General features: G+C 36.6%; 1 pseudogene; it reads left to right on the top strand.

Annotated features, from left to right (window-relative positions):
• The first annotated feature begins 7474 nt into the window (after positions 1-7474).
• On the top strand, positions 7475-8306 carry LOC103564054 (large ribosomal subunit protein eL8 pseudogene; annotated as a pseudogene).
• The last annotated feature ends 11012 nt before the right edge of the window (positions 8307-19318 follow it).

The following is a 19318-nucleotide window of genomic DNA, read 5'->3' as shown; positions in this document are numbered from 1 at the left end:
CAATAGTACTTATTAATCAGTTGGCTGATATGAGGTATTTGGGATCCTTCTATGAAACTTAAATTTCTGTAGTAAGATAGAAAATCCTTTGGGATACTCTCAAGTCCCTGGAATGGAAGAAGTATTAAGTTTAAGGGAATGCTATGCTTTTAAATGTTGCAAGAAAACTTCCATAGAAAAATATGCCCCAAATCTTGGAAAAGTTCTTTAAAGATGATGAGTATATACGTGTGTTTTTGTGTTCAAGTTTGTCCTTATTATTGGTGAAGTGGGTTCATAACTTGTAGCTCTTTTACTTATTAATGGACTTTCTAAAAAAAGCAGCAGATTCCAGGATGGGGCAAAGATTTGTAAGTTTGCTTAGGACTACATTCAAACAAATGATTTGTTTTCTAGCAGCATAAGAATTAAATGACTATCGTGATTATAAAGTAATAATCCTCTTCGAGTAGACTGTGTCTTTTGAGAAAAGAAAATCTCTTTTATAGAGAAACTGGTTTTAGACAGTGATAAATTTTTTAATTGAAAATTTTATGGAATGAAAATAAAACATTTAAATGAAATTGTCCTACAAAACTAAAGTCCCTTTGAAGGTGATTATGCATATTTTCTTTTCTAAAAAGGTCAATCCAAGGGAATTTTTGAATCTCTCTAAGCTTAAGTCCCCATTTTGCTTGCACTTTTGTATCATATTGGAGTCCTACTAAGTAACTGGTTATGTGTAATTAAAGGAGCTACTATCCTTAATTTGCTGCAATGTGAAGGAAACAAATTTATGGGAATTGTGATATGTTAAATGATGCATTTCCAAGTTGAGAAAGTCTAGAATGTGATGTATGTTTCCTTTGTTTAGACTTGATCAGTTTAAAGGGAATGAACACTATCTGAATTCAGAGATCACGTCTGAGGTCAGCTGTGTGTACATAAAAGAATACCCTCCCTACTTAGTGGGTAAGTCTGTGAGTTAGAGGGGAGCATTAAGTGAGTGAGCCTTGTAAAGGAAAGGAGAGCACAAGCAGGGGCAAGGTTCTGTAAGGTTACACAGTACCACATAAAGGGAGATGGTTTTTAATTTAGCAGCATGGAGTAACTTAAAAGGACTGGTGTCAATGAAAATTGTAAAGGTCTCCCTCAAGAGGCTGATGTCTTTTGTGTGAACCATAGGACATTTATGGGGGAGGACACTAGTTTGAGAAATTGCCTAGCAGACCTTTGAAAGAGTGTGGAGTCTGCAGGATGTTAAGGATGTCTCTATGGTGTCTGTGGATCGATAAGGCACAGAAGGGCCTGTCAAGAGTTTTGTGATCCTGCTGTGAGAAGAGAAAAAGTCAAGGTCAGTTTCTTCAGCACATAAAAAGAACATGTAATATAGATCTGAAGAGCCTCTGTTCTAGAAGAGGTTGGTAAGTGTATTATTAACAAAACCCTAAAAGCCCCAATTATAAAGATAAAATTAATGAATTTGACTACCTTAAGCTCAAGATCTCTATTTTGAAAAAGATATAAATAGAATTAAGAGAGAGATGGCTGAATGGGAGAGAATATTTTCACCATTGATCTCTAACGAAGGATTAAAATCTAGACTATGCAAGGAACGCATTGAAAATCAACAAGAATAAAACTCATAGAACAATACCATATACATAATACAAAAAATACTTATTCCCCAAAATACTATATTTTTTCAAGGCTTCTTCAATAGATAAGTAAGCATATGAAGGTAGATTGGAAGAATATATATTAAATATATTAAAGTAGTTGCTTAAATGGGTACAGGAGTGGGATTGCAGAAAAGGTGTGAAGGCGAAAATGTTAATAGTAAATAAAGAGTGATGGATGAGTTAATGATAGTAAGCCACGAAATGAAGAATATAGTTAACTTAACGTGAGTTCCCAAACATACAGAGAAATCATTCAGCACTCACCCCAAATGTTCACACTACATTAGACCTTCTTATTAATTCTATGTGCTTGTAAATTTTAAGGATAATGTATAATAGGTGGTTTGTATATTCTAAATGGCAAGAGTTCCTTAGATGTCCGAGGGGTCCAAATATTGGCGAACACATCCAGTATGATACTTTCTTCACAATCAGTTACAAATAAAGAAAATTATGCTTTTGCGTTTGAACTCATGGAACATGCTAGAGGTTCAGTTGTGGGAAAAACGAAAAATGATACACAACTTTCAGATATGATTACTTTTGGAGATGGAAGTGGGAGAATTGATTGAATTGATTATATTCTTCAATTCACAGCAAACTATCTCTAGTTCTACTGCTTTAACATAGAAATTCTAGAGTAAATATAGTAAATTGCTAATTTTATCTTTGTAGTTTATATGCAGATACCAGTATATTCACAGATTTCAGTATTTCTGAGATATTTAATAATTAAAGATATAAAACAAGTTATTTACTAAAAGTAGAGATTAATTCAACTTCTACGTTTCATAGTTTCTGTTTATACATATTGAGCTCTTACTCAGTTATTTCTTGTAATTTACTAAAATAGGTGCCTAATACTAAATTAGTAAGTATTTTCTGACTATCTATTCATCCTTCTTTTAGTCTAACATAATATGCCTATAGACTGTAGTTTCAGAGGGTCAGGGACGACTTTTTTAATGGAAGTAACGCTGAGATCCAAAGGAAGCATAGCTGCTAACAAGAGAACAAGACCAGGGTACACAGTATTTCAAGCAAAGGAAATCATGTTCCAAGGGCCTACTGAGAGAGAACCTGGTGTGTCACAGGAACCAAAAGTCTTCTATTTTAACCAGATTGGTCTAGTTGCTACGTCAAAATTAGATTTTCAAGAGGGTCAGGAGTATAAGGTGAGAGAAGAGTTAGGAAGTTCTTGCAGTTTTCTGGGTAAGAGATGATGGCGGCTTGGGCTAGAGTGGTAGCAGTGGCAGGGATAAGGAGTGATCAGATTTGGGATTTTCTTTTTTTTGAGGAAGATTCTCCCTGAGCTAACATCTGCCGCCAATCCTCCTCGTTTTGCTGAGGAAGACTGGCCCTGAGCTAACATCCATGCCCATCTTCCTCTACTTTACATGTGGGATGCCTACCACAGCATGGCTTGGTGGGTGGTGTGCAGGTCCGCACCCGGGATCCCAACAGGCGAGCCCCGGGCCACCAAAGCGTAATGTGCAAACTAACCGCTGCGCCACTGGGCCTGCCCCCTGGGGTATATTTTGAAGGTAAAGTCCATAGGCCTGGATTTGGGTGATGAGAAATAGAAAGAGATTGGAGATTTTTCAAAATGTTTTGCCCTGGTGACCTGAGTGCATAAATATCGTTTACTGAAGTTTGGAACACTGTTGACAGAGCAAATATGGGAGGAAATCCAAAGTTAAATTCTAGATATATGATATTTGAATTGACTGTTAGACATACAAGATTTTGAGTATGCAGTTGAGTATTATAGTGTGGATTTCAGGGCAAGGTCTTGGCTGGAAATATGAATTTGGGAATCATGAATGTATGAGTGTTTTTTAAGCCATGGAGCTAGATTAGATCACCTAGGAAGTGAGTGTACATAGAGAAGTCCTTGAACTGTGCCCTAGGGCACTCAAACATTCAGAGCAGAAAGAGAAAGAGTATATAGCTAAAGAGAGTGAGAAGAGACTCAGGTAGGAGGAAGCAGGAGGCAGGAAATCAACTGAAGAAACTACTTGCAAATAGTTTATAACACTAGATCACTAGAATGACCTCTCTTGTACAACCAAGTATAATTGTTAGTTCTTTAGTTGTGACCAATAAATATACATCTAGGCCTATGAATTGATGCATTTAATGACTAGCCAGATAGGAAAACAATAACAACAAAAAAGTGTACAAAGACCATGGAAAATATGTAAAACAGATTTTATTGGACATTCACAGTAACATGCAACTTATCAATAATGATGAAATTTCTGATGAAACTTTTTCAAAAATAGACTAAAATAAAATAGGAAGTAGGAAGTATGCAAGGAAATAGAAATAAATTCAGAAAATGTCAGGCAGTAAAGGAAAAGAGTAGATGCCAGGTCTAGTCATTAAAGTCACATCTTGCATATGCTTATACACTTACACATTTGTACATAATGAGAAAAGCTATTTCACAAAAAGGTAAAAACAATATGGAGAAGGAAATAACATGACAGCATAGTAGCTGGCTAATTATGAAGATATTATACAGTGATTAACAATCCGAAAAGGTAACCAGAGACAGACAAAATTTTCATTGAACAGATATCTATTAGAACTACATTTATAGAATTCTGTAAATAGCTGTGTGACTCAGAAAACAACGATTCTCCAAAATTGATTTTTTTGGTAATCTGTTAATCGATGCCCCCCGCCTCTGTAGAGAAAATGACTGTTGCCAAAATCCAATTAGTTCACAGGAATTATCAAAAATTAAAAAAGACAAACCTCTTTCTAAATGTCATGTCGCTCTGACTATATATGTGGTTGAAATCTGAGAAAGCTCTAAGAAGCTGACAGATTTGAGGAGATCATCCCATTAACGTCAGCGATTTATTTTCACTGAAACTTGTAAGAGCTTTTCAGGCCACCTTGGCCCACAAAGTATGAAGTGATTCATTTCTCTAAGAAGTTACTATTTTTATTGTGTTATACAATACCATGTACATATGCTATGTTAGGACGGTCTCCTGTCCATGCCTTTATACTCCAGGGAGAGATGTAGGTTTGCTGTGCCTGAGCCTTCTATAAGTAGGAGGGGAGGGATCCCCTTTAAGAAATACAGTAAAAAAATAAGAATTAAACATTAAGTATAAACATAAGGATCTATTTAGATGAGAATATAAATCACAATAAATATAAAATTATAAAAAGGTGAATACTACGGAAAAATAAAGTTTTTTCTTAACTGCGTAACATGCCTCTAAAATACTTTTAAAAAAATTTATTGAAATGAAATTCACACAATATAAAGCTACCCATTCTAACATGAACAATTCAGTGGGATTTAGTGCATTCACAATGTGCAACTGCCACCTCCATCACATTTCAAAACATTTCTGTCACTCCAAAGTAAAACTCTTTATTTAATCATTAAACAACTTCCTCCCATTCTCCCCTTCCCCTAGCCACTGGCAACCACCAGTCTGCCTTTCTGTATCTATAGGTATGTACACCTATTCTAGATATTTCAAATAAATGAAATTACACAATAAGTGATCTTTTGCTTCTGTCTTTAATTTAGCAATAATGTTTTGGGGATTCATCCACATCGTAGCAAACTTCATTTCTTTTTATGGCTGAATAATATTTCATTGTATGTATGTACTGCAATTTGTTTATCCATTCCTCTTTTGATGGGCATTTGGACCGTTTCCACCTTTTGGCTGTTGTGAATAGTGATGCAATGAACATTTGTGTACATGTTTAGGTACCTGTTTTCACTTATTTTGGGTATATACCTAGGAGTAGAAATGTGCGATCATATGGTTATTCTGTTTAAATCTTTGAAGAACTACCAAACTGTTTTTCACAGCAGTTGCACCATTTCACCTTCTTACCAGCAAATGACGAATTCCATTTTTTCCAAATCCTCTATTATGCTTGTTATTTTCTGTTATTTATTTTTAGTTATAGCCATCTTAGTGGGCATGAAGTGATAACTTATTGTGGCTTTAATACGAATTTCCTAATGATTAATGATGTTGAGTATACCATTTTTATTTCCTTCTCATTTACTTTCGTGTATATTTTTAAAGATATTTTCTTAGTGGTTACCATGAGTGTTACAATTAACAACCTAAATTTATAGCAATCTAGTTTGAAGTGATAATAGCTTAGTTTCATTAACATACAAAAACTCTGCTCCTATACAGCTCATACCCCTTTATGTTGCTGTTGTCACAAATTAAACATTTATACATCATGTTCCCAATAACATATATGTATATTTACATGCATTTGTCTTTTAAATCATGTAAACCGAAAATAAAATTGTATTGGCTTTTATATTTACCTATGTAAATACCTTTACTGGAGATCTTTGTTTCTTTTTTTAAAAAATTATTTTATTGAGGTCACATTGGCTTATAACACCGTGTAAATTTCAGGTGTACATGATTATACATCATTTTCTGTATAGACTGCATGTGTTTATCACCAATAGTCTAGTTTTTATCTGTCACCATAGATATGTGCCCCTTTACCCCTCTTATCCTCCCCCCACCGCTTTCCCCTCTGGTAACCACTAATCTGTTCACCTTATCCATGTGTTTGTTTTGGAGATCTTTATTTCTTAGTATGGGTTTGAGTTATTGTCTGGTGTCCTTTCATTTCAATCTAAAGTACTTCCTTTATCATTTCTTTTGGAGTAAGTATATTCCCTTAGCTTTTGTCTATGTGGTGGTGTTTTAATTCCTCTTTCATTTTAAAGGATATTTTTCTTCCAGATGCAGAATTCTTGGTTGACAGGTTTTTCTTTGTTTTCTTTCAGCATTTTAAATATATCATCCCACTGTTTTCTGGCCTCTGTTGTTTCTCATGAAAAATAGGCTGTCAGTCTTATTGAGGATCTTTTTGCTGGTTTCATGATTCTCTCTTTGTTTTTTAACAGTTTGATTGCAATGTGTCTCAGTGTGGATCTGAGTTTATCCTACTCCAGGTTTGTTGAACTTCTTGGAGATGTAGTTTCACATCTTTCATCAAATGTGGGAAGTTTTCAGCTTTTATTTCTTTAAATATTCTTTCTGCTCCTTTTTTCTTCTCTTTCTGGGACTCATAATGCGAATGTTGATTCACTTGATGGTCTCCCAAGAGTATCTTAGGCTCTGTTCACTTTTCTTCATTTTCTTTTCTCTGCTCCTTAGACTGGACATTTTCAATTTTCTTATCTTCAACTTTGTTGATACTTTCTTCTGTCTGCTCAAATCTGCTATTGACTATATCTGGTGAATTTTTCATTTTGGTTATTATACCTTTCAGCTCCAGAGTTTCTATTTGGCTCCTTCTTATTATTTTTACAGTTTACTGATATTCTCATTTTGCTCATCCATATTTCCCCTGATTTCCTTTAGTTCATTGCTTGTGTTTTAGCTCTTCAAGCATATTTAAGACAGTTGATTTAAAGTGTTGGTTTAATAAGTCCAATATCTGAATTTCCTCAGTGATGGCTCCTGTCTATTTATTTTTTTCCTTTGAATAAGTCAAACTTCCCTGTTTCTTTGTATGACTTGTTATATTTTTGTCAAAAATTGGCTATTTAAGGGGCTGGCCCCATGGCCGAGTGATTGGGTTTGCGCGCTCCGCTGCAGGCGGCCCAGTGTTTCGTTGGTTCGAATCCTGGGTGCGGACATGGCACTGCTCATCAAACCATGCTGAGGCAGCATCCCACATGCCACAACTAGAAGGACCCACAACAAAGAATATACAACTATTGGGGGGCTTTGGGGAGAAAAAGGAAAAAAATAAAATCTTAAAAAAAAATGGCTAGCTTTCTCTCTCCTCCAGCTGCCCAAGATGCTGAAAGTGAAGAAGGCCAAGGGGAAGAAGGTGGCCCCGGCCCCCGCGGTCGTGAAGAAGCAGAAGGCCAAGAAGGTGGTGAACCCACTGTTTGAGAAGAGGCCCAAGAACTTCGGCATCGGACAGGACATCCAGCCCAAACGGGACCTCACCCGCTTCGTCAAATGGCCCCACTACATCTGGCTGCAGCGACAGAGGGCGATCCTCTATAAGTGGCTCATGGTACCTCCTGCGATCAACCAGCTCACCCAGGCCTTGGACCACCAGACAGCTACTCAGCTGCTCAAACTGGCCCACAAGTACAGACCAGAGACAAAGCAAGAGAAGAAGCAGAGGCTGCTGGCCCGAGCTGAGAAGAAGGCTGCTGGCAAAGGGGATGTCCCCACTAAGAGGCCACCGGTCCTTCAAGCAGGGGTCAATACTGTCACCACCTTGGTGGAGAACAAGAAGGCTCAGCTGGTAGTGATCGCACAGGACGTGGATCCCATCGAGCTGGTCATCTTCCTTCCTGCCCTGTGTCGGAAGATGGGGGTGCCCTACTGCATCATCAAGGCCAAGGCCCGGCTGGGGCGTCTGGTCCACAAGAAGACCTGCACGTCGGTCGCCTTCACACAAGTCAGCTCGGAAGACAAAGGAGCTCTGGCTAGGCTGGTGGAACCTATCAGGACCAACTAGAATGACAGATACGACGAGATCCACCGTCACTGGGGAGGCAACGTCCTGGGTCCAAAATCAGTGGCTTGCATCACCAATCTGGAGAAGGCAAAGGCTAAAGAACTGGCCCCCAAGCTGGGTTGAGCGCAAGCAGTTGAGTTTTCTGTTCATAAGTAATAAAAACTCTCCTTCAAAAAAAAAAAAGGCTGTTTAATAGTATAATGTGGTAAATATAAAAATAGGATATGCTCCCTACCCCTGGGTTTGCTGTTCTTTATGGTTGAAGGCTATAGTTCATTTTTGTAGTGATTTTTCAAAACTATTTCTTTTTCTTTTTTTTAATTGAGTTATTGATAGGTTACAATCTTGTGAAATTTCAATTGTACATTAATGTTTGTCAGTCGTGTTGTAGGTGCACCACTTCACCCTTTGTGCCCACCCCCCACCCCACCTTTCCCCTGGTATCCACTAAACTGCTCTTGGTCCATAATTTTAAATTCCTCATATGAGTGGAGTCATACACAGATTATCTTTCTCTCAAAACTATTTTTTGAAAAGACTGTATTTTTGGTCATGTGTGGTCACTGAAGTCTCTTTTCCTTTAGCTTGTGTTCAGCTAATGTTTGACAGAAATTTTCTTGAATACCGGGAACATTTTTAAGTTGTCTTGTTCTTGGTTGATGTAAGCCTTTGAACATTTTCCAGGAATCTGGCAAAGTTGATTCTGATAGTTTCTGCTTGTTTTTTTTTTTAATATTTCTGTGAAAGAATAGGCCTTTGGAGCTGTCTATTCTCTCATTTTACTTATGCAACTCCTCTATAATTCTTGTTTTTCCCTACATGTTGGCTGCATATGAAATTTGGCCAGGCACCTTCATGTAAGGATGCTGGGTGAACTCACATAATATGAAGGATAGCTAGCAATAACTTGAAATTGAGAGTGAATGAAAATTACATCAATATATCCCACTAAACCCAAACTAAATGTATCTCCAGCTCTAATTTCCCTTAACCAGATACCAAAAATGCCTGTGAACACTGTAACTTTATCTGACATGAGAAGTGTGTTGGAGGAGAAGTCACAGGGGAAAGAGACAGTTGTATTAACTTATTGCAGTTTTCATAAATTCAATAAAACTAAGCAAAAACATATAAACCTGTGTACACGGTGCCAGGACCACTCTCATATATTTGGAAGCTGTATGTGCTAATGAGCTTAAGCTTAATTAGCTTCATGGATAAATCCCCCTCTTCTATAAATACTCTGACTTCAAAGACCAGGAGTCTGAAGAACTCTCTGACATGACTATTCCTGTTATATGAGAAAGACTATCGCGAAGAAGTCTTTCATTGAGGTTTGTATTTTGAAAATTATATAAATATTCAAAAGCCCTTTTTGATATTTATCAATTTACTCTTGCTTTCTGCTTTTAGGCCTCCAGCTTATTAACATTTCCATGCCAAATGTTCTCTGTTTGTCCATACTTCCTCTTCTTGTTGTTTCACATTCTCTCCTTTTCACACCAAGACTTTGCATCAGATCTGGGAGAACACTTTAAAATACCAACTGTGTTAAACGCTCGCAGTTACTAAATCTGTATCCTAATCTCTCTGTACTTGTTCTCTTCTGCATGACACTCGATAAAATGTGAGGTATGAATTGGCCTCAGACTTTAGAGTCAGATAGGTTTGAGTTTGAATTGGCCCACCACTCTAGTTATCTAACTGCAGGCAATTTAATTAACCTCCAAGCCTCAGTTTCCTCATCTGTTAAGTGAGAATAATAATATGTTACAGAAATATTTTTAGAATTATATAAAAATATAATTAAAATAATATCTAGTAGATGCTCAGTTAATGTTAATTTCCTTGTGTTAGTCACGAAAAAGAGAAAAACAAAAAAACCAAAAAGTAATTTTGTGTGTCCCACACATTGTGGAAGTAGCTTAGTGGTTGCTGTGAGGGGTAGTGAGTGAGTTGGATGGGCAAAAAGAGGCAGCTTCAGCAGGACTCTGACACCCCGTCTTCTGCTTAAAATAAAGGAGCTCTGCTTTTAATTTGTTTATGAATTGAGACCTCCATGTAATATTTACTTTGAAAATCAGCCAGGATTCTGCTTCTAAGGAGAAGATTTTCAAAGTACTAAAAAAGATTTAGCCCTGCTAAGATCTACTTCCCCCACACACGACTTTCAGGTACCATAATACCCTAACTAGTTAAACTCTATTTCACACTCATGAAGAAATCTGTGACAGACTGGAGTAGAAAATATTGGGGGCAAAAAAATTTTTTTAGTCTCTGCTTCGCACAATGTATGTGCTGTTGACTACTTATGTTTAAGGTGCTTGAAACAATCCCTTACACACGCAGAATATTTTGTTGGCATTTTAGTTCTGTGAGTCTGTAGAAGTCATATTATATAGAATGAAGGTTTTTTTTAATGTATTAAGTTGAACCACACAAAGGTTGAATAGTGATAATTTCATACAATTCAACCTTACATTTTGAAGATCATTTCAAGCATTGCAAATATGTAGTATAATTTGTTAAATCTTTTAACAATTCAATGCAATTTGTACTTAGTACACAAAAAGAAGCTTAGCTAGAGTATAACCTCCTTGAACACAGAATACTTGTCTGCTACATTCAATTCTATACCCTTATTATCAAGCATTGTGCCTGACATATAATAAACATTCAAAACATACATGTTGAATTAGTAAAGTATGTTATTGGTTATAGAGTAATCAGGCCAATTGTAAAAATCTCTGATTAATACAAACTGTGAAAATTTTAATACTTTCATTATCAGTGATTTTATAATCTTAAGTAAATGGAAAAAAGTTTCGACGAATGATATTACGTAGAAAATTTTGCTCCATTTGCTTTAGTGAGAAGATGGGCTATAGTCTAATTGACAGCATTGATTTATATACTTTACCACTTCCTAAATATCATAACACTTGGAAAATACAGAAACTTTCAGTTGAGGGCATGTTATGTATCAAGCACTGCACTAGCCATTCGGGGAAATAAATGATTAAGATAAGATCCCAACCTTGAAGTAGCACACAATAGAATGGAGAATGAATACAAGCAAAACAGTGACGTCTATACGCTATGACAAATACTATTGATTGGTGTATATGCAGGGTGATAGGCAAGTTTAGATAAAGGGCAGCAAACTCAGACTGGGGTGGAATAAGATAGGAATGGGTGCCCGAGAAACTTTCTCAGAGAAGCTAACTCTGGAGCTGTCTCGAATATAACTAATAATCAGTCATTCATGATAGGAGGTAGAAATATTTGCAAATGTCTAATGCTCAGAGAAAGCAAGCCCCATTTTGAGAAGAAAATCTAATTGTTTATGGCCAGACATGTTTGCGGAGAGCTATGAGAACATAGAGAGATAAATGTTGTTTGTTATAGTAAGCCATTTGAATTTTGTTCTGAATGTAATTTGGAATTATAAAGTATTTTAAATAAGAGATCAAGTAGGAGGTGATGTATTTGTAATATGATCAAGATTTGGTTTTATAAAATCCATTCATATGGCAGTAGAGGATGCTTTATAGGAGAAAGATACTGGAAGCAGGAATACCAGATAAGATGCTATTGAAATAATCAAAGTATGAAATGATGAAAATCTGAACTAGGGAACTGACAATGGGGATAGAAATGGGAGAATAGATTTAAAATCAACTGAATAACTAGAATCGATTAAACTTGGTTTCTAATCAGATGTCATGGCAGATAGAAGGAGAAATCAATGATGATCTCAGGCCTGGACGAAGGATATATAATGTCATTAGTCACAATAGAGTATATAGCAGAAGGAGACAGAGATGCATGAAGGTCAGGTCCAATCAGGCGGCATATGGAATATCAAAGTTGGGTTGTCCATTAGGAATAAATTTAAGCAAGGAAGTGAAAAGTCTAACTGAAGACTATAAAACATGGATGAAACAAATTGAGAAAGACAAAAATAAATGGAAAGATATTCTGTGCTCATGGATTGGAAGAATTAATCTTGTTAAAATGTTCATACTACCCAAGTGATCTACAGATTCAATGCAATCTCTTTGAAAATTCCAATGGCTTCTTTTACAGACATAGAAAAAGCTACCCTAAAACTTACATGGAACCGCAAAAGATCCTGAATAACCAAAGGAATCTTGAGCAAGAAGGACAAAACTGGAGGCATCACCCTTCTTGATTTCAGAAAATAATGAAAACCTATAGTAATCAAAACAGTATGCTACTGGCATAAAAACATACACATAGACCAATGGAAGATAATTGAGAGCCCAGAAGTAAACTCAGGCATATACAGTCAAGTTATCTTCAACAAAATTGTCAAGAATAAATAATGGATAAAGGATAGCCTCTTCCACAAATAGTATTTGGAAAACTGGATATTTACATGAAAAGAATGAAATCGGACCCTTATCTTAGACCATACACAAAAATCAACTCAAAGTGGACTAAAGTCTTAAACATAAGACCTGAAGCTGTAAAACTCCTAGAAGAAAACATAGGGGAAAATGTTCATGACATTGGTCTTGGCAGTGATTTCATGGATATGACACCAAAAGCACAGAGAATAAAAACAAAATTTGACAACATCAAACTTAAAACTTTCTGAACAGCAAAGGAAACAATCAACAAAATGAAAAAGACAACCTATGGAATGGGAGAAAATATTTGCATGCCATATATTTGATAAGGGGTTAATTTCTAAATACATAGAAAACTTCTACAACTCAATAGCAAAAGAACCAATAACCTGATTAAAAGAGAAGCAAAGGAACTGCACAGACATTTTTTCCAAGGAAGAAATACAAATGGCCACCAGATATATGAAAAAATGCTCAACATCACTAATCGTTAAGGAAATGCAAATCAAAACCACAGTGAGGTGCTGGCCTGGTGGTGTAGTGGTTAAGTTTGCATGCTCCACTTCAGTGGCTCAGGGTTCGCCATTTTGGATCCTGGGCGCAGACCTAGCACCGCTTGTCAAACCATGCTGTGGCAGCATCACACATATAAGCAGAGGAAGATTTGCACATATATTGGCTCAGGACCAATCTTCCTCACACACACACACACACACACACACACAGTAAGATTTCACCTTATATCTCTCAGGATGGCTATTATAAAAACAAATAAATAAATAAAAGATGTATTGGCAAAGATGTGGAGAAATTGGAACACTTGTACACTCTTTCTGTAATAAAAAATGATGCAACTGCTATGGAAAACAGTATGGAGTTTCCTCAAAGAATTTAAATAGGACTATCATATGATCCAGCAATCCCACTTCTGGGGATATTTCCCAAAGAATTGAAATCACCATCTCGAAATACCTACACTCTCATGTTCATTGCAGCATTATTTACAATAGCCAAAATGTGAAAATAACTTTAATGTCCATCAACAGATAAATGGATAAAGAAAATGTAGTGTATACATAAAATGGAATATCATTCAGCCTTATATAAATAGGAAGCTTTTCCATTTGTAACAACATGGATGAAACTAGAGGACACTATGCTAATTGAGATAATCTAATTACAGAAGGACAAATGCTGCCTCATTCCACTTATATGGGGTATCTAAATTATTCAAACCCATGGAAACAGAGAAGAGAATGGTGCTTGCCAGGGACTGGGGGGACAGGAAAAAGAGTAGTTGTTATTCGACATTTATAAAATTTCAGTTATACAAGATAAATAACTTCTAGAGATCAAATATATAATATTGTCCATATAGATACCAATACTTAAAAATTCTTTTAAGAGAATAGATCTTATGTTAGGTGTTCTTACCAGAATACAAATAAATAAATAAAATAATAGAATAGTGCCGGGAGCCATGAACCTACAAGTTAAGCCTCTGCCTTGTGACACGGTCCGGGAGAGAGATGAGGGGACGCACGGGGACCCTCAAGGGAATCTACCAGGCTGCCCTTGCAACAAGTCTCCCTGGTACTTTTGACTTTTCTGCTTCTGCTTACTCTGTTCTGCACCTGGGGTTATTTCAGGGGAAGTCAGTCCGGCCCTGGGAATGAGAATGATACAATGCAATATTCTAGGGAAAGTTCTGGGGAAAAACATCTTCTAGGGAAAGAACATTCTGACCCATCCTTTGGTCCAGTAAAGCGGTGGGAGTGGAGAGGCAACAAAGAAATCTGTGGCCCCCCACAGATCTCTCTAGGAGGACGGTGGTTGCCACAGCCCATTGAGTCAGGAGGCCGCTGGGGGTGGCCTCCTTGAAGTAAAGGATTGCAGAAGCTTGACTCCCCCCCAGGCCTACACACAATCAATTTCTCTTAGGACTATTGTCTACTTTGCAATCAATTGCTCTTAGGACTATTGTCTACCTTGCAAAATCCCGCTTACGCGAGCCAAAAATATGTACTGGGACTGTTTCGTGAAATCATCCTTGCATATCCTGAGCCCTATATAAATCATACATACACAAAATAAAGTCAGACTTGGACACCAAACTCCTTGTCTCACTGCCTCCTCCTTCGCCGACGCCGTCCATGGCTCAGGAGACCTGGATCCGGCTGGGGCTGGACCCCGGCAGAATAGATAAAACATTTTCCAAACAATCTTGTCAACAACTAAACCTTAAGCAACCAGATGAGAGCATTAGATGTTTGGCTTACCAATGTTTTTCTTGGAATCACAGATTTATGGACAGTTAGTATTATTAGAAATATAAAGAATCGTTTAATCTATATTACTGGTTTTGAGGTAGAGAAAATTGAGGCCAAGGTGGTTTTGAACACTCTCTCAGGTCACCCACTGAGTTACTAGCAATACAATCTTGGAATCTAAGACCCTGATCTGAAGCATTGAATTATCTCTACAATATGGATAATGGAAATGTAAACTTCAACCTAAGTCAAAAAATACCCAATTCTGAATTTCTAGAGTTTTAAATAAACAAATTCAGAAATTTCTAAAATCATTTTAGAAATGTGAAAATTGTACAAGTATCTTTATTTAAACTAACACTATGAAGTTTGAATCTACAAAGAATGAAATATTGCCATACTTAGGCCTAAAACGTTTTCTCCCTACTTCATATTGTCTCTCTAGGGAGCTGGAGGAGGTACTAAACTGATTAACTGACAGTCATTGGGATATCTTGTGGCTAACTGAACCAACTGTCTTTTCATGACTCTCTTCCTTTGGTTTTATATAGGTCCAATCTCTATTTGATCATGTTTCAAGCTCCATAGGTTTCATGAATAATATTCTAGATTTATAGAATATGGACAATTCACTCTAGAGGTTATCAGGTAATATTTTGTTAAAATAAAGACTTCATTCTGCAGGGGCGTCCCATTGTCCACCATGCTCTTGAATTATGGTGGCTGTTTGCTGACATATACTGAAGCATATATTGCTCAAGGTGGATTTAAGGAATCAGATTACTTGGGATAATTCAAAGGGATTAAGATAAAATAAAAATTGAACATACAACCTGGATAACATTTCATGCCTCTAGAAGAAAATGTCTTGTTAATGAGATATGATCAAAATGATAGCTTGAAGTCTTAAAAGAAATAAACTCTCTCTGTAAATTATGATCTTGAGAACGCCATCTGAGAAAGAGCAATTTGTGTTTAAGTGAAAATGGTTTAGAATTATTTTTCTCTTGAAAATCTTTTTCTTGCTGTTTACTGATAAGAAGAAAGGACTACTTAAAACAGGCTGGTGAAAAGTTCTAATGTTACAGATCTTAGGAAACACTTGCTGACAAACCCAAGGACAAGTTGGTAGGAAGCAAAAATACCTAAGGGTAGTCACTTTTATTTTCCCTATCATCTCTTTTCTTGGCTCCACATTTGTGAGCTCTGTGGTTTATAAGAAAACAGCATGACTGAGTAAATGGACAGGAATCACAGGAGCATAGACAGAAATGTGTAAACCAGTTTGGGGTAGAGAAGTTCCTGACCTTGGCAAAGTCAGTATCAATAATGTGCTTAACGAACTTCAGTTGGAATTGAGTGTACAATTAGAATATGGAGCACAAATATTCCTGAGGGTGGCAGAAGGAGTTCACACAGAATGTGGAGACGGAAGCAAAGTAAAGAAACTTTCCAGTTGGAAATAGTTAATGAAGGCAAAGGTCATCTCTGAAACAATGTGCTATTTTTCCTCTGCCTTTATAAAACCCATGCTGTTTCTGAAAGATATTTTGCTCACCCTTGTCTTGAATCCACTCAATATTCAAGTTTTCCTGTCTCTCCTTTGGAGTTCACACTGTTTTTGAAAAGGCTTTCTCTTTAATTTGTCAGGGGTACTGGTAACTAGTTTTGCGGTTTCTAAGATGTTGGTAGCTATACCCAATTTCCTGTCACCTAATTAAAAAAACAGAGCTGTAATTCAACTAACCACAGAAAAAAAGAAACTTTATCTCTCCTGGTATCTCAGAGCTGATTAAAAGTTCCTAAAGAAAATATGTGTAGTCTGAACATCCAAGAGTAATACTTCCATTAAAAACCATGCCCAACTCAGGAAATTTGAATTCAAGTTGCATATAGTTTGTTTTTAAAAGTAGAATTGAGAGTAATTTTAGCTATTGTCTTCTCTCACACATAATGCTATCTTTAATTCCAAATACACTCAGATTTGATGTTTTGGTTTTGCACTGTTTACTCTCTAATTAAAAAATGAATTTCCAAGGTAGGTATGCATTCAGGCAGATATAATAACTGCTACAAATAATCAAGTTATTTTTGTGATATCATACTACTGGATTTTGCAACATTCTTGATTAGAGTTACAAAAATCTGTAGTTTTTATGTAGGAAAACAATATCAAAATCCTTAGGTTAGATTTCTAACCTAAAATTTATTCCATCATTCTATATTATGCTGTGCTTTCACCCACCAGTGTGATAGTGACTAGTTGAAACTTGATCTTTCACTGTTTGAACTTGCATTTCTGTGATAACTAGCAAGTTTGAACTGTCTTTTTTCATTAATTAATACTGCCTGTCCTCTAGAAAATTATAAAACATAACTTTAAGCTACCTCACTTCCTAATTTTGTATTCTTTTTTTTTTCTTTTGAGGAAGATTATCCCTGAGCTAACTACTGCCAGTCCTCCTCTTTTTTGCTGAGGACGCCTGGCCCTGAGCTAACGTCCGTGCCCATCTTCCTCTACTTTATATGTGGGACGCCTACCACAGCATGGTGTGTCAAGCAGTGCCATGTCCGCACCCGGGATGCGGCCGGCGAACCCCAGGCCGCTGAGAAGCGGAACGTGCGAACTTAACCGCTGTGCCACCGGGCTGGCCCCCTAATTTTGTATTCTGTGCTTCCTTTCCCACCCCAGCCTCAATGACCTTGTTGTGCCTGCTATGTCTGAGCAACCCTATGTTCCATTTTTTAATCAGAGAAAGTGGCCTGATCTAATTAAAAGTTACAATTGTCATTTTAAATGGATAAATAAGCACTCCAGATTTTATCAGTATTTTTATGTTAGCTTGAAATCATTCCTCAGTTTCTAATCACCATAGGATGTACATGAATACATACACACATACATACATATTTTCAACTTACAAAGTTGATACTTATATAGTGCTTGTTAAATGCTAGGTACTGCTGTAAACATATTAACATAAGTTACAAATATTATCTCGGGTAATCCTCCCAGCAACCTTATGAGGTGATATTATTAGGATCCCTTTCTTACAAATGAGAAACTGAGGCATGGAGAGGCAACATTAGTCCAAAAGCACACATTTATTAAGTGATGGAACTAGGATCAGACCAAGATAACCTGGTTCAAAAATAAAGAAATAGATCACAACAATCAATGAAAAGATAATAACATGCAATTGTATGAATTTACAAACATAGGTAGAGAGATAAGACCTGTGGAATTCCTCCACTTTTTAGTACTTCTTGTTGTTGATTTTTGTTCTTTTTCTCCATAAGTCCTTCCACAAAGAAGGACAAATATACTAAGCACCTCTGAGTACAAAGAAGGTATTGCTCAGCTTTAAGTTAAAGGACTTTCTTAACTCTCCCCAAACTGGAATTGTGTCAAAGTGAACCACAGAGTCAGAGAGATGGCAATATGGAGAAGAAATGTCTTCACTCACTACAACTATTGCCTCTCTGGTGCCGGGAAGAAGAGCACGGAGAGAGAAAGAGGAAGAAAGAGGGACAGAACATAGGGAGGTTTATAGCTGTGAATTTCCTGGATTTTCCTTCAAGGTTAAAAAAAAAGAAAAACAATGACAACGTAGCAGTGAGGTAAAGACACACAGACAGGTTTGAGGAAATATGAGAAAATGAAGGCATGTTTCTTGCTCTTCTGTTCATACCATGGGTATCCTGTAAGCCTGTGTTTGACACAGCTTTGTATCCAACATGTACAGATGCAAGAGTTTAGCTAGAGTTGAGATAAGGGTCTGGGTCCATAGATTTACAGGCAGTCCTTACACTCCAACTTGGTGCAAAGAAAGCTAAGAAGTCCTTGATCCCTAAAAGGAATCCAAGATGATCAAAAGGATGGACAAAATAACTTATACCTTGGCAGAGTAGGAGCAGGTGGGCTCAGGTAGACCAAAGCCAATACAGTGAGTATAGAAAGCAGCATGAAATGTTTCTTTCCTAAACCTGTGAGAATATATGAACTTTCTCCTGTTCCTAGATGCCATCCTAGAAAGAAACCAGTGCAGAGTATTCCCATTGAGAGGGGCAAGCAACAACACAAGACTGGATTTGATATCAAAATAACTAAGGTTTGATCTAGACAGAGCTTGCAAAAATGTTTGAATTTTGGTGAAAAAAAGAAACAGTCAAATTGAATATGAGAATAAGAATAAGGCTAGAATAAGAAGTCTGTTCTAGGAGAATTGAAGTTTGACAGGGTTTTTGTCTTTAATTGCAGAGAATCAAAAAAAATTCATTTCTACTCATCGAAGTTTAAAACATTTAAATTTTAATCTAGCTCCTTTATTAAATATGTAAAATCAAGCATTCAAAATAAAAGCCATACATGACCAAAAGCCATGTTGCTTTTGGGATATTTTTATGCATAATCCAGAGTGATTGATGTTTCTTGAAATAAGAATCAAATATAGTTGGACTAAAAATATCTTTTTCCCCTGGTAATATCCTTGTATTGCAAGTC

This window comes from Equus przewalskii, chromosome X (assembly GCF_037783145.1).
Source record: "Equus przewalskii isolate Varuska chromosome X, EquPr2, whole genome shotgun sequence".
NCBI classification, from domain to species: domain Eukaryota; kingdom Metazoa; phylum Chordata; class Mammalia; order Perissodactyla; family Equidae; genus Equus; species Equus przewalskii.
The sequence above is the reverse complement of the archived record's forward strand: the minus strand, read 5'-3'. Positions and strand labels throughout refer to the sequence as shown.